Source organism: Choloepus didactylus, chromosome 10 (genome assembly GCF_015220235.1).
Source record: "Choloepus didactylus isolate mChoDid1 chromosome 10, mChoDid1.pri, whole genome shotgun sequence".
Classification (NCBI taxonomy): domain Eukaryota; kingdom Metazoa; phylum Chordata; class Mammalia; order Pilosa; family Megalonychidae; genus Choloepus; species Choloepus didactylus.
The window spans coordinates 26,369,268-26,393,075 of record NC_051316.1 but is presented as its reverse complement, the minus strand read 5'-3'; the positions used below and the strand labels follow the sequence as shown (position 1 = coordinate 26,393,075).

The 23,808-nt window shown below is 42.8% G+C and overlaps 1 long non-coding RNA gene across 1 annotated transcript; it reads left to right on the top strand.

The window, feature by feature from the left end:
• Window positions 1-1,949: 1,949 nt before the first annotated feature.
• LOC119504711 lies at window positions 1,950-22,635 on the top strand. The gene is made up of 3 exons (XR_005210617.1): window positions 1,950-2,732; window positions 12,419-12,610; window positions 22,507-22,635. It is a non-coding gene; the product is annotated as an uncharacterized LOC119504711 (long non-coding RNA).
• Window positions 22,636-23,808: the final 1,173 nt, after the last annotated feature.

The window sequence follows — 23,808 nt, the reverse complement described above, 5'->3', positions numbered from 1 at the left end:
AAGGGGTGACGCTGGGACACAGAGCAAGTTTTCTGACTCCAAACCCAGTACCTTTTTCATTAAAATGCTATCATTTACCTTCTGTAAACAGTAGACGGTTTGCGCCCATAAACTGAAACCTAGAGTGAGGTGCGTGAGCTCAGGGGTTTGCCATTATTCAACTGTGAAATTGCTGGAGAGTTTCTTTTCCCAGAGAGCAATGCAAGTACCAATTTCATGCAATTGTTGCAAGAATTAAATGAGATAATTATACAAAGTTATTAAGATGCTATCTGGCACAGAGGAGGAGCCCAATAAATGTTAGCTGCTATTAGTTATTAATTACTTCTAATAATGTTCACATGCAAAATATCTCAGTTTTTCCAGCCAGTAAAGAATATGCTACTTTTATCTACTATTAGAAATCTCGCAAACCAGGATTCAATCCTCCAAACTACAATTCTTATTCCTTTATGTTTCCATGTTTCTAATGTCCTTCCTATGTGTCCTTTACCTCATATAATATGTAAGGAATTTGCTACAAGGTCCTATTTTCAAATATCCAGACCAGCAGTCCTCATAAACCATTAAACTATCTAGAGAACAATGCATTTTCATCACCCAAACTGCCTTTCCCAAACTGCCTCTGTCACCTGGAATTGGCGTGCACACACACACACACACACACACAAATACATATAAATATATATATATAATATATATAATATAATATATATTATATATATAATTTTAATTTAGACTCTAACTCTTTTTTTTATATTGCCTTTGTTACATTTAATGGAAGCACATTACACTGTTACTGTTGACCATAGAGTCCAGTTTGCTTTGATTCTATTTTTCCCCCATACTTTCCCCTTTTCAACACTTTGCACAGTCTAACTCTTTTTTACATTTGGGAAATATGCATCATGCACTCTTTCAGCTCACTGAGGAACAGGAAACTGCAGCCCCATCTATATCCACTTGGCAGGCAGGGAGGAGTCGGGTGTGCCCTGCCCTGCAACCCCATCCTCCTCAGCTGGTGGCCTGCAAGGAGATCCTGTGCGCATCTTAAGGGCAGGATTTGTGTTACCAGAGCCTGAAACAGCACCTGGCTTACTGAAATGCTCGATAAATATTTAATGAATGAACGAATGTATGAATGAATGAACTCAGTCCCTCCCCCTGCCACAGGCACACATAGATACACTGTAGACGGGAATGGGGTAGGGGGCAGGGAGAGATCCCTGGCTCCTGTTCCCACCCTGAGAAGCCCTTCGAGCAGATACTTGGAGGAGGGGTCCCCAGAACCCCTTTCGTCACCTCTGAGGTTTCCATTAGAAGGCAGCAAGCGGGTTGCCCTGTGGCCTTAAATATTGGGAATTGTTTGGCATGTGCAGTGCCACCAGGATTCAGATTTCAGAACACTCTCTTTGTCACCCATGAACCAAGGTCTGTTTTTTGAGCTCTTCATTATATTGTTGGACGGATATTTTCTGGTTGTTGCTAAACTGCGTGTGTGGTTACCCTGGTGAGAAAAGGCCCTGGGGCCTGGTAGTGAGGCTGCAGAGGAGCAGAAAGACCTCCTTCCCAGGTGTGGTAGACCAGTCCGGTTACTGCGGAGGCTCCAGGGTGGGGTGGAGGGGTGTTCTCTAATGGGGGGTTCCCTCGTCCACATCTGCCTCTTCTCCCTGTTCCGGAGAGCGGTGTGTCTTTCAGGCTGCTGAGGCTTCCCTCCTCCTCCTCCCTTTCCTTTGTCTTCCCTTCTCATCCCTTCCCTTTTCTCCTCCAGCCTGAAATGTGATAAGAGCTGCAGGAAATAATTGGAAACCAACCCTCCACAGGTGCTCATCTTATTAAAAAAGGTGGTTCTGTCTGGCACAGCTGCCCACCACGGATGCTCCTCCTAGCCAACCCAAGACTTTGATTTATCGTTCTGCGAGTAAGTACTAGCAAATAAATGATAGAAATAACTTTTCTCCTGGCAACTACCCAGCCTCAGTATAATTAACTTTTTTCTTTCTTTTTTTCTTCCTCTTTTACCAACCACCAAGCAATGACATTCTCTGATGAATGAGTTGCCTGTGTCTGTCTTGCTGGCAGGTATTTCACAAAAAAGACATGCCATTACTGGAAGAGTGTAAGGCAGATGTGGAAAACTGGAAGCCCGTGGGTGGATTTACCACAAGCAATATGATTTTAAAGGTTGAGCTTGCATTGACAAAATCAAGAGATTTCCCAGGAAAATCCATATCTCTGCCTTTTCTTGAAAATTAGAAGACGCAGAGATGGTGGGCCTGGGTTCCCATCTGGCAACAGTAGACTGGGCCTGCCCCCCTGGTTTGCCAGGGCCTTGTACTTCATCTTATCTCTTACCAATTACCACTGTGTAGCTCTGATATTTTTCCTATAATAGAGAAATATTTCCCTGTATCCGAATGTTATGGATTGAAAATGGCTGCAAATTCTAATTCATTCCTCTGTCAGGAAGTGAAGTCTGTTTTCTCTCCTCCTGAATAAGGGCTGGCCTGTGACTTGTTTTGTCTGACGGAATGTGGGAGAAGTGAGGCTGTCTAACTTCTGAACCCTAAAGCCTCTGCTTTCACATACTTGGAACACTCTGTCTTGGAACCCAGCCATCATGCTGGGTGAAACCCAAGCCACGTACAGAGGCCACCCGGAAAGAACTGGAGAACTCCATTCTACAACCCCACGTGAGCTCCCGGCCAGCAGCCAACCCATCTGTCAGCCAGGTAAGTGAGCCGTCTTGGACACTCCAGCCTCATTGAGCCTCCATATGACAGCAGCCCTGGCTGAAACCACATAGAACAAAAGAAATGCCCAGTGTAGCCCAGCCAACCCACAAAATTGTGAGAAAGAATAACTAGTAACTGTGATTTTGTGCCTCTAAGTTTTGGGGTGGTTTGTTATGCAGCAATAGCTAACCAAAACACCACACCTTTAAGAAAGTTTGGGAGGAAAAGGTAGATCAGAAGGCTACACATTTGAAGAAAAATGGAAGAGAATAAACTTTTTTTTGCAAGTAAAGACTCTGCCTATTGGATCCATACACAAATATCCAGCTTGCTTCACAAATTCACACTGGCTGGCCTCTAAGGTATTTCAGTTGAAGACTCTGGCTCTAAGGGGAGTGACAAGAGTCTAAGTTCTGCCATTCACTAGCCTTCTAATGTTGGGCAACCATAAATTCTCTGGTCTTCAATTTTGCCATCCATGAATATAGAATAGCAATATCAGTTCTGTTAACCTTATATGGATGCTGTGGGAATCAAGGAGGATTATATATCTGAACATGTTTTATAAATTGCAAAGGGATTTGCAGATGTGAAGTATTGTTATTTTCATTATATGCCTAATAATTTTTAAAAACATCTTTCAAATAAATCTCTCCAACTCTTAGGAACCTCAAAAGTATAATATACATTTTAATCAATGGGAGCTATTTTTATTGGAGTTGTTATATGAAACCCAACTTGAGGTCCATGTCTTTAGACCAGGGATGGCAAAGAGGTTTCAGCTCATATGCTAAGTTCAGTTGTGTTCACTGCCTGGACAGCTGTGTTAAGAAGGATCCTGAGGCCAGATCTTGGCCATAAGGATTAAGTTCATCATCTGCGGTTGGGAAGGGGGCTGCGGGTGGTGTGTAAGCCATGAATTTACGCTTCCAACATTTGACAATCCCTTTTTAAAGGGCTGTTTGTTTTATTTTGTTTTTAAAAAGTCTTAGAATGAAATTACAAAATGTGAGTTAAAAGACATGGATTGAGTCCTCACTTCTATTACCTACTAGCTGTGTGACTGTGAATGTGGACCATACATAACTTCTCTGAACCTCAGTCTCCTCATCTGCATAAGTGATGATGATGATTATGATACATTTATTGAACATTTACTCCACGCTTGATGTATACTATTCCATTCAATCCTCACAGCCATCTCTTGGGGGTAGGCCTGCTTTATGATTACCCCCATTTTATACATGAGAACACAAAGACACAAACAGATAAAGAAATTTGCCCAAATCACACATCTGGTAAGTTGGGAAACCAGAATGTGAATTGATAGTCTAGACCAAGGGTCAGCAAATATTTTTCAATAAAGGGCCGAACAAAAAGATTTTAGGCTTTGTGGGCCATGTGATATCTGTCCCAGCTATTCAACTCCACTGTTGTAGCACAAAAGCAGCCAGAGACCATATGTAAATGAATGGGCGTGATTGCGTGCCAGTAAAACTTTATTTACAAAAATAGGCATTGTGCTAGATTTGGCCCTGGGGGCTTTGGTTTGCCAGTCTCCACCCTAGCAAAGTGCTACGCAATAGAAACAAGGAGTCACAAATGTAAGCCACGTATATAATTTTATGTTTTCGAGCCACGTTAGCAAAGCCAGAAGAGACTTGAAATTAATCTTAATTTAGTTCACACCAAATTTCCAAAATATGTCTTCAATGTGTAATTAATATTTTAAAAAGTATCGAGATATTTTAAATTCTCTTTTTGTACTGTGTCTTTGAAACCCAGCGGGCATTTTACATTTCCCACACTTCACAATTTGGACCAGCCACATTTCAAGTGTTCAATAGCCCCACGTGGCTGGTAGCTACAAATAGGGTCTAGAGCCCTGCTCTTTCTTCCACCCCCTCTGCCTCAAAGGGGTTCACTAGGATTGGGGAGCTAAAGCATAAAAAACCTTATAGATATGTTGCTATCAATGCAGTAGGGTCTCATGGAGGGAAACCAGCTCCTACCTTCCGTGAATCATTTTAAGTGTTTGATTTTAATTTAGCAATTTGGAGCTCAGAATGCATTCTTCCTTAGAAAACAACATCATAAATGGCTCTGGCCCTCCCACGACGCCCTAATTAATGGGCAATATACCTGCAGAACATGGTGTGGCTTGAATTACCTCTAATGATCATTCAAAGTATTATGTTCTGTTAGTCCTATCTGGGGATGCCCAGAACAGGTTCTGACGCCCCAGGCAGCAGGACAAAGCAGGTGCCCACTAAGCTTGGGGGTGGGGGGTGGCTACTGCCTTTGGAGTTCTGAGTCAGCGGTCAAGGGCATTTGGCCCCTGGAGGTGAGAGCTTCACATATCCATTGGCTTTCCTTGAATTCTGGAAAGGCTACATTCCAAAATCAGAGGCTGCCGAGTCCAAATTCCTCTCTTGGCAGGAGGTTGCCTAAAGGTTCTAGTATATGCATTTCATTGCTTCCTATAGGCCCAAGCTCAGGTCTTCGAAAAGCAAGCAATATAGCATTTAGCAGTGAGACCCAGACTGGAATTTCATGGACCAATAAAATTTCAAAAAAATAATAATTTTGGAGGATCTACCTAAGGTGGCCAACTTGCAATTTTTCCATGTAAACACATTAAGGAAAAAAAACTACCATGTACTGGCACCATCATTTTAATACCAAATGATGTTGGAATGACATTTTAATGCCAAAAAAAAAAAAAAAAAAAGGAAAGAAATCTCAGGATCAAGGATGGCTTTTTCAGTTGAATAAATTTGGCCTTGTGGAAAAAATACTCGCACCCTTGCCTTTACTCCTCACATTTTGCCAAGGACTGCCTCCAGGCTACCATTAGGGAACCCCTGGCATGGACAATGGTTAACGGCGCTTGCATAGGGCGATGGAAGGTTCCAGATAGAAACGAGAGGACTGAGTGGTGCAGCAGCTGGAAGCAGAGACCCTAGAAGATGAAGGTCAGGTCTCTCCAAAGGTTTTAGGTGAGAGAAATTAACATGACATCAAACTGATCCTTTATTGGAACTGACAGCTTCCACTGCTTGCATCCTGTGGTTGAGTTTATAAGGTATTTGCATATCCCTTTCACCTCTTTCAATCTTCCCAGGTCTCCTGTATTATATCAACAACTCCATTACTAGTTCTCTTTATAACCTTAGGGGGTCACCCATTTATCTGTAAAACGGGAATGATAATACCCAGTGATTAGAAGAACTTTGTTAATTACTATGCAAAGGGTTTTGAGCTCTTCTGATGAAAGGAAAAGCCAAGTGGAAAGCCTCATGATATTTCCTGGATCTTGCGTTCTCTCTTCCATGGTGGGCTGGAGCCCCCCATCCCCGCCTCTGCTGCCAGCAGGAACCCTAGCTCCTGGGACCTGTTCCCACATACCTACCTCCCCAAGACGCAGCCACACCCGGTGTCTTAACTTCCTATTTCCTTTTTATTGTGGTGATATATATATATATACACACACATACATATATATGTATATATATACACATACACACACACACATACATACATATCACAAAACTTCTCATTTTAACCATATTTAAGTGTGCATTTCAGTGGTATTAATTACACTCACAATTTATACTCCCATCACCACCAACCGTTTCCTAGATCATAAACAGAAACTCTGTACCTATTAAGCAATAACCCCTCACTCCCCTTCTCCCTCCTGCCCCAGTAACCTCTAATCTGCATTCTGTCTCTATCAACTTGTTTATCCTAGGTATTTCATATAAATGAACTCATGCAATATTTTTCCTTTGCAACTGGGTTATTTTTTTTTTTTTTGTCAGTTCCAGTATAGACTATTTAAAGATACACCCCTTTAGGCTATTACTGTTTTCACCTGAATAGTTACTCTCAGACAGCTTTAATTCCACCCTTGCCCAGGGCAATGCTGAAGCAGGAGCTCTGGTAGGCTATTTTTTTTTTTCTTATGTTGTTTTTAAATTCTATTTTATTGAGATATATTCACATATCATACAGTCATAAAAAGCATATATTCAGTTGTTTACAGTACCATTATATAGTTGTGTGTTCATAACCAAAATTAATTTTTGAACATTTTCATTACCACACACAAAAATAATAAGAATAAAAATTAAAGTGAAAAAGAACAATTAAGGTAAAAAAGAACACTGGGTGCCTTCCCCCCCCCCCCGTTTTTCTACTCATCCATTCATACACTGGACAAAGGGGAGTGTGGTCCATATGGCTTTCCCAATCACATTGTCACCCCTCATAAGCTACATTTTTATACAATCGTCTTCAAGGTTCAAGGGTTCTGGGTTGTAGTTTGATAGTTTCAGGTATTTACTGCTAGCTATTCCAATTCATTAGAACCTAAAAAGGGTTGTCTATATTGTGCGTAAGAGTGCCCACCAGAGTGACCTCTCAACTCCTTTTGGAATCTCTCACCACTGAAGCTTATTTCATTTCCTTTCACATCCCCCTTTTGGTCAAGAAGATGTTCTCCGTCCCACGATGCTGGGTCTATATTCCTCCCCGGGAGTCATATTCCACGTTGCCAGGGAGATTCACTCCCCTGGGTGTCTGAACCCATGTAGGGGGGAGGGCAGTGATTTTACCTGCCAAGTTGGCTTAGCTAGAGAGACAGGGCCACATCTGCGCAACAAAGAGGCATTCAGGAGGAGACACTTAGGCACAATTATAGGCAGGCCTAGCCTCTCCTTTCCAGCCACTGTCTTCCCAAGGGTAAGTCCCATGGTAGAGGGCTCAGCCCATCAAACCACCTGTCCCCTATGCCTATGAGCATATCAGCAACCATTGAAGTTTGCAACTGGGTTATTTCACTCAATATAATGTTTTCAAGGTTCATCCTTATTGTAGCATGCAGCAGAACTTCATTTCTTTATATGGCTGAATAGTATTCCATTTTGTGGACAGACCATTTATTTATCCATTTATCTGTTGATGGACACTTGGGTTCTTTCCATCTTTTGGCTATTGTAAATAATGCTGCTATTGAAAGTTGGTGTGCAAGTATCTGTTTGAGTCTCTGCTTTCAATTCTTTTGGCTATATGCCTAGAACTGGAATTGTCAGTCATATGGCAATTTTATATTTAACTTTTTTAGGAACTGCCAAACCGTTTTCCATAGCAGCTGCACCATTTTATGGTCCCACCAACAATGCACGAAGGTTCCAATTTCTCCTCATCCTTGCCAACACTTGTCATTTTCCATGTTGTTATTTTCTTTTGTTTTTTAATAATAGCCATCCTCATGGGTATGAACCATCCTGGTGTTTTATCGCTGGTCCCATGACTGAAGGGTGGCAAGTATGGGCCTTGGTTTTGCAAACTTGCTTTAGTGACACTTCCTACATAAACCACTTTGGAAAGATAATTGTCAATGGTGACACTCTCTCATGTCAGTGTTTTCCTGACCCTGAGTTGGAGACTTGAGAACATGTATTTGAATTATGCCTGATTTTCAAAGATTTCAAACAAATGTGCCCCCAAAAGGACACCAAATAAGGATGCCAAAAATCCAACTTCTTCTCGGGGCCATTTCCAGCTCCACAAATGAGTTGTTTTACTGTGGCTGCTCTGAGGACTCTTGAAGTAGTCAGGGGTATCCCATCTCCCCACATCCACCCCCACTTTCCAGACTTTTTCTTTTTTTAAAACCCTGCTTCTGTTACCAATAGCTCCTTTTCAACTTGCCACCCAGTGCTTTGAAGTAACTATATAAGGCAACAAACAGACCATTAGCAAATGGCAGGAGTGAGACACTGAATGCAAAATTATTTTCAGCTTAATATTAATCTATTTCACCCTGCGCAATCTCTGGAATTTTGCTTTGACTGGGAATCAACGTTGGATGAAAAAGGCTTTTCTTCTTATGTTTGCATCTAGTGAATGTTATGTCTTAAATGCCCCTTCCCTTTTTTCCACATGACTTCATGTGCAAGCAATTTGACTTAATGAGTAGCTGCAGTAAATGTACAGTATGGAAATATTATCGCAAGCCTGATAGAGCAGCCCCAGCTTTAGCAAAGCACGGCCTTCAAAGGGCCGTGGGATGCTGAGCCCTTGAAACCCGGCTTTGAACCCAGGCCTTGTGTTCTGGTCTTGGAAGAAACAAACGGTTGGTGACCTTTTCAGCATCTTTGGAGATCTTTCTTGAAGAAGTGGCCTGCAAGAACCTCTTACGCTGTGGGAAAATGCATTTGCAGCCTTTGTGGGGCTCACGGTTTCATTTTAGTTTCTCTTCTTGATTGATTTTTCTCTCCATTGTCCTCTCCTCCCAAAAAAGGCAAATATTAAAAGTATTATACAGGCTGTGGAAAGAGTGTGCTGTTGTTTTATGTGCCTAGACTTTTTTTTTTTTTTGCCCAAGTGGTACCAGGCTGTCTTAGTATGCTGGGGCTTCCATAACAGGGTACCACAATCTGGGTGACTTAAAACAACTGAAACTTTTCATCTCACAGTTCTGGATGAGAAGTCTGAAATTAAAGGGTCAGCAAGGCCGTGCTTCCTCTGAAGTCTGTAGGGGAGAATCTGTTTGTGCCTCTCTCTTGGCTTCTGGTGGGAACTGACAATCCTTGCCATCCCTTGACTTCCTACAAGTATAGCACATTCTCTGCCTCTGTCTTCATGTGTCCATCATCTTCGTGTCTGTTCCGTGTCCAAATTTCCCTCTTCTTATAAGGACAAACAGTCACATTGGATCAGGACCCATCCCTAAGTCTGTTTGGCCTCAGCTTAACTAGCACATCTTCAAAGACCCTATTTCCACATCTTCAAAGACCCTATTTCCAAATGAGGTCCCATTCAAAGGATCAGGGATTAGGGCTTGAAAATATGTTTGGGGGCGACCCAATTCAACCCATAACTCTGCTATAGACAATGCTTCTCAAACTTTACAGTGCACCCCCTGGGCATCTTGTTAACCTGCAGGTTGGGGTTCAGTGAGTCCTGGGAGGGAGAGAGATTCTGCATTTCCAATGGGCTCCCAGGTGTTGCCTGGGGTTCTTGGAACCTACCCTCACTTTGCGTAGCAAGGGGCTCTACCTCATTTTGTTTCGTTCCTTTTCACTCAGAGTTGCTTTAGGATCCTTCTCCCTTACTGGAATGTCTGTGCAGTCTGCTGTCACTAAAGATGGCAGAGAGCTTGGCAGTGTGCAGCATCCTGAGCCAAGCTGCCAATCCTGCCTTCACGACTCGATGCTCATCATGATTCTGGAAAGGTTGGCCTGAGCCTCTCAGGGAACGAGGCTTCTGCAGGGTAGAGGTGATTTCTTGGAGATGCCTGAAAAGTGTGGGTCGATAAATGCTGTCAAGGTTGAGTCTCTGTCAGATACATAAGCTGCCCAACCTCACCCTCCACTTAGCAGTCACACCCAGCTCCTCGAGGGAAGGGTTCAGGGTCCAAGTCCCATGCTCCGGGCCACAGCAAAGCCTAGACACCATTCCTCACACGGAGGCACTTAGCATCTGCCAAACACCTCCCCCAACACACACCACCTCTGCCCTCCCAAGTCATCCCTCTCACACATGAGTCTTCTCGGCTCACTAATTGCCACCATCTTTTCCCCCCTTCAACTAGGAATGCTTTGCTATATCTCCAACTGGAACAGAACACATCTTCTCTTCATCGTTACATGCCTCCTCCTTCCCCTCTCCCTCAGAAGTTGATATGCGATCAAACCATCAATCAGAATTTTATATATGTTCATACTTTAAGGGGGTAAAAAAGACCAATGTCATTTCTGGGGCAGAAAATATAGCTGTGGTTGGAATTCTCACTCGTCCATGAATGCTTGGGGTGCTGATGTGACACTTCGAGATTTTAAATCATTTCCCAAGCAGAAGTTGCCCTATAACCTTCCCTCCGTTTAGTTGCCTGCATGCCTTTCCTCAGGGCTGGGTCAACAGAAGACAAAGGCAGAGACCGAAGAATCAAAGTCTTGGATTTTCAGTTCCAAATGGGCTCTCAAAACTCAGAAACGATGGCCTTGGAAGCCCAGACCTTAATTTGTAGAAGTTGGGAACCTCAAGAAGAAAAGAGGGTGGAGGGTTGCATTTTAAAAGGCTAAGTTCCCAAAGCATGAAGACTTAAAGTTGGCATCACAACCGCAGACTAGAAAGAGAAGCAGATAAATTGTGCATGGCCCCTTCGGGTAGACTGGATAAGTACAGTCTGGGCTTGATGGAAGGAGTTTGGGAACCAAGAGGCAAGAGGCTGATCATCGTGTGTGGTGTCAGTGCTTGCCTTTGCATTTACTTGTATTTAGTCCAGAAGAAGGAGAAATCATGGACTCCTTTCTTAAGTCTGGAGCCACCAAGGCAGAGTCCACTTGTGTCTTGTTTCCCAAGCAGGATCATCAGATTCCACTGGCAGCCCTTCGTTCCATCATGGAGATGAATTAGTAGAATGATGTGACAGTGTGTCAGGTCCACAATACCCCCAGAAACCTCAGAGAACCTTGGGAAAGCATTTTTTTTCCCCTGCAATTTTATTGAGATATATTCACATACCATATAACCATCCAAAGTGTACAATCAGTTGTTCACAGTACCACCATATAGTTGTACATTCATAACCACAGTCAGTTTTTGAACATTTTCATTACTCCAAAAAATAAAAATACACATAAAAATAAAAGTAAAAGAGAATACCCGAAAACAACCCATTGCCCCCTATTATTCATTTACATTTTGTCCTCATTTTTCTACTCATCTGTCTACACACTGGATAAGGGGAGTGTGAGCCACAAGGTTTTCTATAATCACATAGTCACACTGTGTAAACTACATAGTTATACAATCGTCTTGAAGAATCAAGGCTGCTGGGTTGCAGTTCAACAGTTTCAGGTATTTCCTTCTAGCTATTCCAATACACTAAAAATTACAAAGGGATTTCTATATAACACTTCAGAACGACCTCTTGATTCCGTTTGAAATCTCTCAGCCCCTGAAACTTTACTTTGTTTCATTTCTCTTCCCCTTTTTGGTCAACAAGACTTTCTCAATCCCATGATGCCAGGTCCAGACTCATCCCCAGGAGTCATGTCCCACATTGCCAGGGAGATTTACACCCCTGGGAGTCATGTCCCATGTAGGGTGAAAGCATTTAAGTGTTTCCTAAGCCTCGGAAGGGGTCTTATTAGGGAGAAAATGAGAAAGTCTGCACCCAAGACAAGGGGATACTAGAGCAGAGGATGTATGGCAGACTCTTCAGCCAGGGATTGGATGAGGTGTTACAATGTCTAGTCTTATGTGTCAACTTGGCTAGGTTATGGTGTCCAGTTATTTAATGAGACAGTAATCTAGGTATCACTGAGGAGTAATACCCTTTACTTAAAGTCAATTACATCTACAAAATATGGTTAACATCTACAATCAATTGACTTTAAGTAAAGGGCATTACCCTTGAAAATGTGGATGGGCCCCATCCAATCAGTGGAAGACCACAAGAAGAAAAAAGCTGATGTTTCCCAGAGAAGAAATCCTGCCTTAGTTTCCAGGCTGCCAGCCTGCCCTACAGATTTTAGATTTGCCAGCCCCAACAAATGCATGAGCCAATTTCTTAAAATCTCTCAAAAATACAGGTGTGTCTATATATATATCCTTTTGGTTCTGTTTCTCTAAAGAACTCTGTTACAGGTGTCATCCCTTCTTTGCAGAACCATCAAAGGACCAAAGAGGTTAAAATCTATCTCAGCATAGAACCAAGATAGATCAAGATCAAGATGCAGAGGTGCCTTCAAGCCAATGTTCTCAGAGTACCTGTGTAAACTCCCAAAGCTTAGCGTCAACCACAGAGAAGAGAGGAATGGGACAATCCTGAGTCTGACTGACTTCACTGGATATAGAAGGTTAGTGGAAATTCCTACTCTAAGGAAGAAACTGCTCACTTATTCAACTTGAAGGTATTTGGCAGGAGCCAGCATCTCCCATCAGCAAGGAGGTAGCCAGGAGTGAGCCTTGGTGCTGAAAGAGAGGCAAGTTATTCCCTTCCTCTCCCAACCATGGACCAACGCAGCAACCAGTGGCCGCCATGTTATTTCTGCCCTGCTTGGGGATCCACTGGAAGGAGACAGTTGACGGATCCACTGGAAGGAGACAGTTGATGGGCACCACTAAGGGTGCCCATTGTGATAAGGCCAAAACTGGTCCTTCCAAAGCCACTATTCCCCAGGTGCCACAGCAAGATGGTGTCCCAAACAAAGGAGGGCAGTTTCCTTGCCCGCCTCTGGACCATACTTTGTGTCTTGAAGCAGAACTTCCTATGCTCCTTGCCTCCAAGTCTCTCAAGGAAATAGCTCCTTCATTCTCTGCCCAACCCATCTGCCCTAGAGCAGAAGTTTTTAACTTGGTGTCTACAGATAAAATTCAGGAGCTTGATAGATTTGGATGAGAAAAGCCACATCTTAATTTTCACTACTTCTAACTGAAATATACTACTTCCTTCTATGGATGGAGGTAACAAACCTCCGTATGTTAACAGTACTTACAATTTTGTCACCAATGGGATCATAGAAAAATTTTGTATCACATATACTTAACACTGCCTCAAAATTAAAGCAGTTATTAGAACGAACACTGGATCTTATTATATAATACCTTGATAATGAAGCACATATATTACTATTTGACAAGTTCTCTTTAAATTATCCTAGCTGTATTTCAGTGTAATTGGTTTCCTTTGTAATCCTGTGTAATTTTTTTTCTGAAAAATGGACCATAAACTTCCTCAGATGGCCGAAGGGATCCGTGACATAAAAATAGTTAAGGATGCTGATTCCGCCCAATCCAACCCATTGCCTGGAAGAAACACACCCTGTCCGCTCTACTGCCCTCCTGCCTTCTCTTATGTCTGCTCTTTTCTATTTATTACTCTTTTTGCCCCTTGTCTTCTTGTCTTCCACCCATGACTTCTCTCTGTTGCTCTCATCGTCAACACCTGCCTCCTCTACCAGGTGAAGATGTCCAGTCTTCCTTAATGTGGATCTGGAGCAGAGGGAAATGTGCCCTGTAAACACACACTCCTTGCAGCCAATTTGTCTTATAGAGAAGTGGCATAATTGATCTCAGGGGTAGATGGTTCGTTGTGTAGGAAAATGCTTCGATAGGTCCCTTTGGTCAAGAAAGTTGAAGCCTGAAAGGCATGGTTAGGTTGGGCTAGGATAAAGAAAATGAGGTGAATTGCTCTGAAAATTAGCATGAGAACAACTTTGAAATTCTGTGTGCAGCAAGGAGTGGCCACGAGTGCCAGGAGACAGAGGAAGCACCTGCCACGTGAGAAGCCAAGGAGATTTACATTACTTTGGCCTGCCCAGCATCTGCTCCCCCTCTTTTGGTAATGACACCTGGCTTTAACCCTCACCCCTATGAATCAGGGATTTGGTAGGACCGTCAGTCAGTAAGCTCCAACTTAGCCTGGCCAGTGAGCGAGTACATGACATAACCTAGGCCAGGCAGATCTCTCCTTGGAACAGAGTGACAGGAGTGCTGGAAATTGCCAGAACCAGTTCATCCCAGAGTGACTCTTCGTTTGTTCTGCCTCCAGAGTCCCCCTGTTCTAGTTTGTTAATGCTGCTGGAATGCAAAACACCAGAAATGGATTGGCTTTTATAAAGGGGGTTTATTTGGTTACACAGTTACAGTCTTAAGGCCATAAAGTGTCCAAGGTAGGTCATCAACAATCGGGTACCTTCACTGGAGGATGGTCAATGGTGTCCAGACAACCTCTGTTAGCTGGGAAGGCACGTGGCTGGTGACTGCTCCAGAGTTCTAGTTTCAGAATGGCTTTCTCCTAGGATGTTCCTCTTTAGGCTTCAGCTTCTCTCCAAAATGTCACTCTCAGTTGCTCTTGTGGCCTTTGTCCTCTCTTAGCTTCTCTGGAGCAAAAGTCTGCTCTCAATGGCTGTCTCCAAAATGTCTCTGTAAACTGCAGTTCCTCTCTCAGTTCCTGTGCATTCTTCAAAGTGTCCCTCTTGGCTGTAGCAAGCTTGCTCTTTCTGTCTGAGCTTATGTAGTGCTCCAGTAAACTAATCAAGGCCCATGCCGAATGGGCAGGGCCACACCTCCATAGAAATTATCCAATGAAAGATCTCGCCCACAGTTGAGTGATCACATCTCCATGGAAACATCCAATCAAAAGTCTCCAACACAATCAACACCAATACGTTTCCTGCCCACACAAGACTGCATCAAAGATAATAGAGTTTTGGGGGACATAATACATCCAAACCAGCTCACCCCCTAAATTGCTCTAGTTCCATTCTTGTCTGAGGTCCAATTCTTCAGCTTCCCAATTTATTCCTTATTCTTCCTAAAAATTACTTTTCTCCCCCTTAATTAGCCAGAAGCAGTTTCTGTTGCAACAACCAGAGTACCCTAGATGATCCAGGAAGGCTGAGGAGAAGAAAGGCCCTGTGAGAAGGACAGAAAGCAAGAAGTACAGCAAGAATTACAGATTTAGAAAAAAGGGCATGTGTCTGTGTAAAAGGGGGTGTAAAATCTCCATTAACAAGTCCTTTGTGTGCTGTGCCCAAAACCTTCCACTGAGTGTGTACTTTCCAAAGTGGTTGTATTCATTTACATTCCCAACAGCAGTGTTTGAGAGTTTCTGATTCCCTACATTTTTCTCGACCTTGAATATTGCTAGATTTATGAATGATCCTGGGTCAAAAGAGATAGAGAAATCGAGGACATAACACAGGAGTCCATGGTGTCCTGGCACTGGAATCTCCAAATGTTTATTTCCCATGAAGGCAGGAATCCACAGGGAAATTCTCAAACCTTTGATATGTTTGAAATTATTTCTTGTCTTCTGCTTGGTGGGGCACGTTAAATCATGTTCTCTCTGTTCCTGCACCAGAAAAAGTGGGCACGCTTTATTATTTATTCAATTATTTATTATTGCATTGCTCTTTGAACTCAGAACTTCTTTATGTGGGACCTCAGTGGTGTAGAAGAGTGGAAAATGGTCTTAACTCTGGTGGTGGTGAAAGGAATGGAGAAGGGCAAGGGGAAGGGGGAGAAATGGTGGAGCCCAGGAAGGGGGTTCTTCTCTATTTTTAGCAGAAAACGCGGCAGCTCATGTAATGAAAGAGGAAGCCTCAGAGGGTTCCAAACAGAGCAAAGCCTAGCAGGTGCCATGATTCTTCCTTGGGGGAGCTCTCTGCTGCCAGGCCCTGGAGAACTAAGCAAGAGTTTTCTCTCCTTGGATTCTTCTTCTTTTTTTAATCAATAAAGAAAAATGCAGAAAAGTGCAGAGGATAATGAACAGGCATCCTCATATCAGCCATACTAAATGAACAAATGCTAACCTTTTGATACACTTGCTTCAAATCTTTTTGTGAAAAAAAAAAATTACAGATATCCTGAAATCCACTGAGTTCCTGTTACCAGTTCTCCACTCACTCACCTCCACCCTCCGTCCCTACCACCAATCACCGTGGTGTCATTCCAATCCAAGTATTAAACATTTTTACCATCTATGTGTGTCTATAAATATTAAAGAGATGTATTTTGTGTACGTTTTTTTCATTGCAACATAAATGGCATCAAATTGTGTACAATACTGCACAGCTTGCTTTCTTCACTCTAGATTGTTTTCAGAAGCCACCCATGTTGACATGTGCAGACATGTGACTGCTGTGTAGTATTCCTCCCTGTGAGTACATGATGTTTATTTAGGCATTCCTTTTCTAATGGACATTTGGGATGCTCTTTTATTTCTTTTTTTTTTTTTCTATTGCAAATAGAGCCATTATTCCCAGAATTAGAATTACTGGGTTACAGGTTTTATTGTTCAAGGAAATGAGAGTTTCTATTCCAAATCCCAAAATGTGTAACATTTCAGACAAGACAGAAGCTTATTTCCCTTTCATGTCAAGTCTAAAATGGATGCTCCTAATTGTTAATTCACTGCTCTCCAAGTGGTGATTTAGGGACCAGACTCCTTCTCTCTTTGGGCTTTTCAACACAAGACTTCAAGGTTGCCACACTCCCCCGTAAGGAGCTGGTGGAAGGGAAAAGAGGGAGATACTGGAGTGTCGAGATTTCATCACAGTCTGCTATTATCAGAAAACCCCATTATGAATATTAATATCACTTATTTTTACATTTATTATAATCGAACACTTTCCTTTCACTGGTTTCATGAAAATAAGAAGAAAAGCCCACCTGAAATGAAGCATAATTCAAGGCTTCCCATTTGCAGCAATAGCACATCTTTCTATCCACAGAATTATCTGTCTCCAAGATAATCTCACAAATTTTTAAATAAATCTGGTTGGAGAGCTATTACTGTAGAAGCCAGAAACAGTTTCTGGGTTATACAAGCTACTGTGCCCAGAAGGACACGTACCCCTCTCTCAATGTCACCATGTCTACCTGCTCATCATACAGTCTGGGAAATTATCACTGTAAATCAGACAGGCAGGACAGCCAGAATGCAGACTTCTAAAACAGGGCTACTGCAGGAGCTACTGTTACATACTGACACTGTTACTCACCTCCTAACCTCCCTCTCTCCCCAAGAACAGGGCAAAACCTCCGGTTCATGTAGAGGCTTGACTTGCAGTCAAGCACAGCCTCATTGATAAAGATCCTGGATCAGGAGAGACAGAGAATCCGAGGGAATGACATGGGAGTCTAGACTGCCAGCCAAGCTCTGAGGACTAAGTGAAGCCCTACGGAAAGGAAGGATTCTTTTTATTTCTAAGATGACTGTGGTGGAGAGTGAATAACTGACAAGACAAGACTGAATGGGACTGAAATGGTCTCAGCCCTACCTGGGCTGGGCTGAGCTTTTGTTCAGGTGATAGTATCTATAGTGAAATAATCCAGATGTTGGAAATGTTCTGTCTGATGATTATGCGATTCTTACTGGGACAATGTGCCAATACCATGTTCTAGGAGTAGATCTAGGAATAGATGTTGCTTGTAACCTGAGAAGACAGATGTTCTGGAACAAGGAATAGGGGCTCTAAAATTAGATCTTAGACAGAAAGAGATTATATACTTTCTCCTCCCTGGAGTCTTAGGGTCATATTTGCCCAGAGTTTGTAGTAGGCAGATGCTCAGCCATTTCTGATGAAAACAGGAGGGAGAAGCCTGATAAAGAATCCTGAGTCTGGGTCTGTGCATTTACTCTGAGTTCTCCTCTCTGCTGTATTTCTACCCCATTTTTCTCTAACCTTCAGTACATTCTCAGAAGAAGGTACAGTGGTCTCTGCAGTGATGTGGAGAATCAAGGGAACGGCTGATTGGTGGTAGAGAGAACAGTATCCCTCACTCTGGGAGCAGAGTAGAGGCAGTGGAGGTGACCACTGTTGGGGACAGCTGTGCCCTGTGGTCAGTATTCTGAGGGCCAGAACAGCAGCAGGGGTGGGGACAGCACAGAGGCAGCCGGCTTCTCAAGAAACTTGCACTCAGCCCTGCATCCAGGAAGATCTCTCACCTCTATACAAACCTGCCCAAGTTCCTGTTCTTCCAGGAAGCAAAGAGGACCACCAGCACGGACCCTACAACTCAAGTAGGCATCCCCGAGGATCTTAGGCAAATCAGGAAGACAAGCCCTAGGGAAAGTCTGGACTGTCTGTTAATTTGCTCAATGGGTCTTAGCATTGTTTTACATGAAATATCTTGCATCATAGGTGGCCAGGCTGCTATGACAAATACCACACAATGGGTTGGCTTAAACAACAAGCATTCATTGTCTCATGGATTTCAGGCTAGAGAAGTCCAAAATCAAGATATCGGCAAGGCTTGCTTTCTCCCTCAAATCTGTAGTATTCCAGAGCAGACTGCTGACAATTCTTGGGGTTCCTTGGCTTGTATTTTTGTTCCCTGTCACATGGGAATGGCCTCTCCTTCCTGGCTTCTATGACTTATGTGTTCTCTTTGTAAGACTTCCCATAATCCAGATCAAGTCCCACGTTAGTTAAGTTGGCCACACCTTAACTAAAGCTAACATCTTCTAAAGTTCCTATTTATAATGGGTTCACCCCTACAAGGACGCAGGTTGAAATTAAAAGCATGTGTTGGTTGCAGCACATAATTCAACCTACCATATACGTTTCATAGTATTCGTTCTTCTTTCCTTAGTAACAGAGCCCCTGCAACTTAGCTGTGCACATGACTTCCCTTACAGCTAAGTGTGGTTATATGACCAACCTCAGGCCAGTGGGATGTGAGCAGAAGTGATGTGTGCCACTGGCAGATTGAAACTTTTTAAAGAAGGAGCATGCCTTGCACTGCTCCCATATCCTTAGTTCTCACCAGAAAGTTGCCCCAGTGGTCATCATGGTGAGCATCTTTAACTGTGTGGAGGAGGCATCACTCCAGGACAGCGCTCTTTTAGAGTGTGGTCTGTGGACAGGGATTGATGTGTGACCTGTTTGCTACCAGTGCATGAAAAGATAAGTACAGAAATCAAGAGAAACTTGATAGCAACTTGAGATTTCCTTGACATCCAAGCACATAATCCGTAGACATCTCAATATAGACCAACCCTGGTGTGCTGCTTTGTATATATTATGTCCCCCAGAAAAAGCCATATTCTTTAATGCAATCTTGTGGGGGCAGACATATTAGTGTTGATTAGGTTGGAACTTTTTAGTTGAGTGTTTCCATGGAGATGTGACTAGGAACACCTTTGATTAGGGTGTGACCTGTTGATAGGATGTTTCCATGGAGGTGTGGCTCTGTCCATGCAGCTTGGGTCTTGATTTAATCACTGGAGTCCTATAAAAGAGCTCACAAACAGAAGGACCTCAGAGCAGCTGAGAGGGACATTTTGGAGAGCAGCTCAGAGAGACATTTTGGAGACGGTCGCTGAAAGTAGACTTGCTGACACTTTGGAGATGCTAGCCCAGTGTTTGCTCCAGAGAAGCTAAGAGAGGACAAAATGCCCCAAGAACAACATTTTGAAGAAGGCACAGGAGCTGAGAGAGAAGCTGGAATACAACCTGGGATCAGCAGATGCCAGCCACGTGCCTTCCCAGCTAACAGAGGTTTTCCGGATGCCATTGGCCTTCCTTTGATGAAGGTATACTCATGTTGCTGCCTTAATTTGGACATTTTCATGGCCTTCAGACAGTAAATTTGTAACCAAATACACCGTCTTTATAAAAGCCAACCCATTTCTGGTATTTTGCATTCTGGCAGCATTAGCAAACTGGAACACCAGGCATAAGGCAGCTGCTATTCATGTACAATAAAACCATACACTGGTCCAAGACTATTGGAAACTTTTAAAAATAATAATAATACATCTGATTCTTTAATTTGAGAAACATTGCTCCCAGGGACGTTGGAGCCACAAGAAAGAAGAAGGCTGAGCCCCAAATTTTGTGAAGACATCATCACAATCTCCCAACACTAATTTTCCTACTGTTACATGAGAGAGAAATAAACTTTTATCTAATTTAAGCTGCCATCTTTTTCTGGCCCCTTTGTTACTCAGCCTAATCTGCGTCCTAACTGTTACATGCATCTATATATGAATAATGCTTGGGCCCCAAGCTGGTAGAAATAGACACTCAATCTACAGGTACATTATCATGATTCTAGTACAGTTAGGACTAAAGGAGTGCAGCATAATTTTGAAGCAGTGAAGAATGGTTGCTTCTGAGAGTTCTGCAAGATAGCAGCCTGGTAAGGCAACATTCTCCTAGAGGGACAGTTGCAAAGAACTGGCAGAAATTGCAACACCCTAAAGGAGACAAAGGGCATCCTGAACATAGGAGAAGGAGCAGGTGAGCAAGGCCTGCAGGAGAGGAAGTGTTTAAATGGGGACTTCCCATGGACACCTGTAAGCCACCCCCTGGGCATTCCCAGAAATATATGATGGTGGGCTTTGCAAAAGAATGAAGCATTTCTTAGAAAAAAAAAAAATAGGTTGAAGGAAGGAGCTAGGGCATTGAAGGTAAAACGAGTGGTTACCTTGTGAGTATAAAGACTTTTGACATTTGAGCCCTACTGTTCCGGTTTGCTAATGCTGCCATTTTGCAAAACATGACAAATGGATTGGCTTTTATAAAGGGAGTTTATTTGATTACAAAGTTACAGTCTGAAGGCCATGAAAATGTCCAAATGAAGGCATCAACACAAGTAAACCTTCACCGAAGGAAGGCCAATGACATCCGGAAAACCTCTGTTAGTTGGGAAGGCATGAGGCCGGTGTCTGCTGATCCCAGGCTGTGTTCCAGTTTTCTAATCCCATTTCATCCCCTGCTTCAGGTCTTATGGAATTACTTTGAGGAAGAATAATAGAATAGGAAGAAAATGAAGCACTCTTGGCTCCTGTGTGTTCTTCAAAGTGTCTCTCTTGGCTGCAGCACCTCCTTCTGTCTGTGAAATTTTTTATAGGACTCCAGTGATTCAATTAAGACCTACCCTGAATGGGTGGGGTAACACCTCCATGGAAATTATCCAATCAAAGATCTCATCCACAGATGATTGAGTCACATCTCCATGGAAACACTCGATCAAAGGATTCCAACCTAATCAACACTAATACTTCTGCCCCCACAAGGCTGCATCAAAGAACATGTCGTTTTGGGAGACATAATATACCCAGACTGGCACACCTACTTTCCAGGAATCTACAATTTATTTGCAGAGACTGGTGGAAGGAGGAGCAGAGAAAATTGTGGAGAGGGCTAGTAAAACCCTAAAAGAGGTGGATCATAGCAAACATGTCTACTAATAAAGTTAGCCAGGGATACCAGGGAAGATGTGGTGATCCTCTAGGGGCTAATGTAGGCCAGGACTCTTAAAGAACTTCAAAGGAAGGAGTTATCTGTGAACTGAAGAGGCCAGGGCAGTTTATATGGGGAAGGGCAGATCTCCCTGAAGACCTGAAAGTCAAGTGCATTTCTACAGTTAGATAAATAGGGTGAAGGAATGAAGATGATGAGCATGATATATGCAAAAGGGCAGAAGCCAGAATGAGCTCAATGCCAGAGATAAGAAGAAGCAAGACATGGTTGTAGGAGAGGGGAGAATCTCTGTATGACCAAGTCAAGTAGACTTTCCCACATATCTCCCTCTTCAGTTCTCCCATAGCAGATGGAGGGTTACAAATGGAGAGTCTTTCCTAGAGCATAGAAACTGCTCTGAACAGAATGTCTCTGCAAAAAAAAATCAGTTGCATATCCAGACCCAGAATCCAGGGCCCCACGTCAGGATAATACTCCCACTGCAAACTTATTTATCCTCAAAATAGAGAAATGCAGCCTCATTGTCTGCAAAGCACTGTGATTTGTTTTCAAGCTACTTAATGAGGCTAGGGGGTGGGGGTGTGCTCTTGGACTTCAGTTGGGAGGAGAGGAAGTGTGTTTGAGTTTTGTGAATTATTTAGCACAATAATGGCTGATTATTTATTTACTACATTAAAGTGGAGCTCTTTGTGTTTGAATCAAAAGCATACACAAAAGCCTATTGTAGAAAACCAGGGTCTATTATAACATAAATGTGCATTTTGCAAGGCAAAAAGAAAAGGAGGGAAAAAGAAAGGGCTTTTAAAGTACAAATAAACTGTAGAGCATATAAATTATGGGAAAGGCTGAGGTTAATGGGAAAAGACCTGAGAAGGTCCTTCTGCTCCTAGCCTGGCTGGACCAGCATCTCCGTTACTACAATAAGCTTTTGGAGAGAACACTTTTCGGTCAGACCAATGGGAAGTGAAATGGTTCTTCTTTCCCCAGTCCTCAGAAGCATGAGTTTTCTAATCCCATTCCATCCCCTGCTTCAGGTCTTATGGAATTGCATTGAGGAAGAATAATAGAATAGGAGGAAAATGAAGAGAAGAAGGTAGATGGGGATCCTCAAAGCATTTTGCACACATTCAATAAAGGAAAGTGGCATTAAAACAGCCCCCTCCCTGATGCCAAGGAATTCTCTGATTTACAGGAATTTCACAGGTAGGTCCATCGAATTGCTAGACTTCTGGTGTTGGGCTCTATTTTCACTCTGGGTAGTTTTATTTGGGGTATGTACCTACTATTAGTACCATTTTGCAGAATAAGGCACTTCTGGCACAACTCTCTACATGGTGATACAGTGAATGGGACTGAGGTGCCTGATTAGCCAGGCCTCCACCTCTAACAAATTGCGTGGCCTTGGGTGAGTCACTTACATCTCTGGATCTGGTTGACCCATCCATAAAATAGGAAGAGTCCTTTCCAGTATCCGTTCCTCACCTCCTTCCTTCCAAAGAGAATCCAGACTTTGTGTAAGGCCACACCCCTCCTCCAAGCAGGAGAAGCGGATACTACCTCAGCTCATTGTGGAAGCCAGTCATGGTAAACTGTCCTCCTTGTCAGCAGTTAGCTCAGAACCCAGGTTGAAGTCAATAAAGACTCAGCATTTCTTTGGTTCTTATTGGCACATGATGGGTAAGTTGCCTTGGTCAGATAGAAGAGAGGGAATTTTTATTCCATGGTTGGGAAAGAAGACATAACAAGGGAGTGAACAGCCTCAGTTCCTGTTGGCGGCCATCTTGTAACTAAGGAGTCATTCTAGAGACAAAGCAGACCCAGAGTGAAAAAAACAGAGCCGGTGCTATGATTCTACCACTGGAAGCCTGGACTTCCTACTACATGGGGCTTTCTCTACACATGATATGAACTTTCTGTGTATTTCCTTACTGCTCAAGCCAATTTGGATCATGGTCTCTATTACTTGGTCTCTAGGGTCCTCAGTATTTTAAAGTTCTTTGAGTCTGAAATAGTGTTATATTGAATGCATTCAAGAAGCTTTTATTGACAAGTTGTACTTTTCCCTTCAGCCTTAAAATATCTGTTTTGCTTATTTCATGTATGTATCAATATATTTTTGGTGGTTTTAAAACAGAAAGTCAGTTGGAAAACATGATTCATTTAACAGAAATGTATTATCCCATAACCTTTGCAAGACACCAGCTAATTCATTCAACAAAATATATTTTCATTCATTCATCCATCTACCTAAGACATTTTTGAAGTGCTTGCTAAGTATAGGAGGTACAAAGTTAAATAAGACCAAGTCACTGCATTCAAGTAGCACACAATCTCAT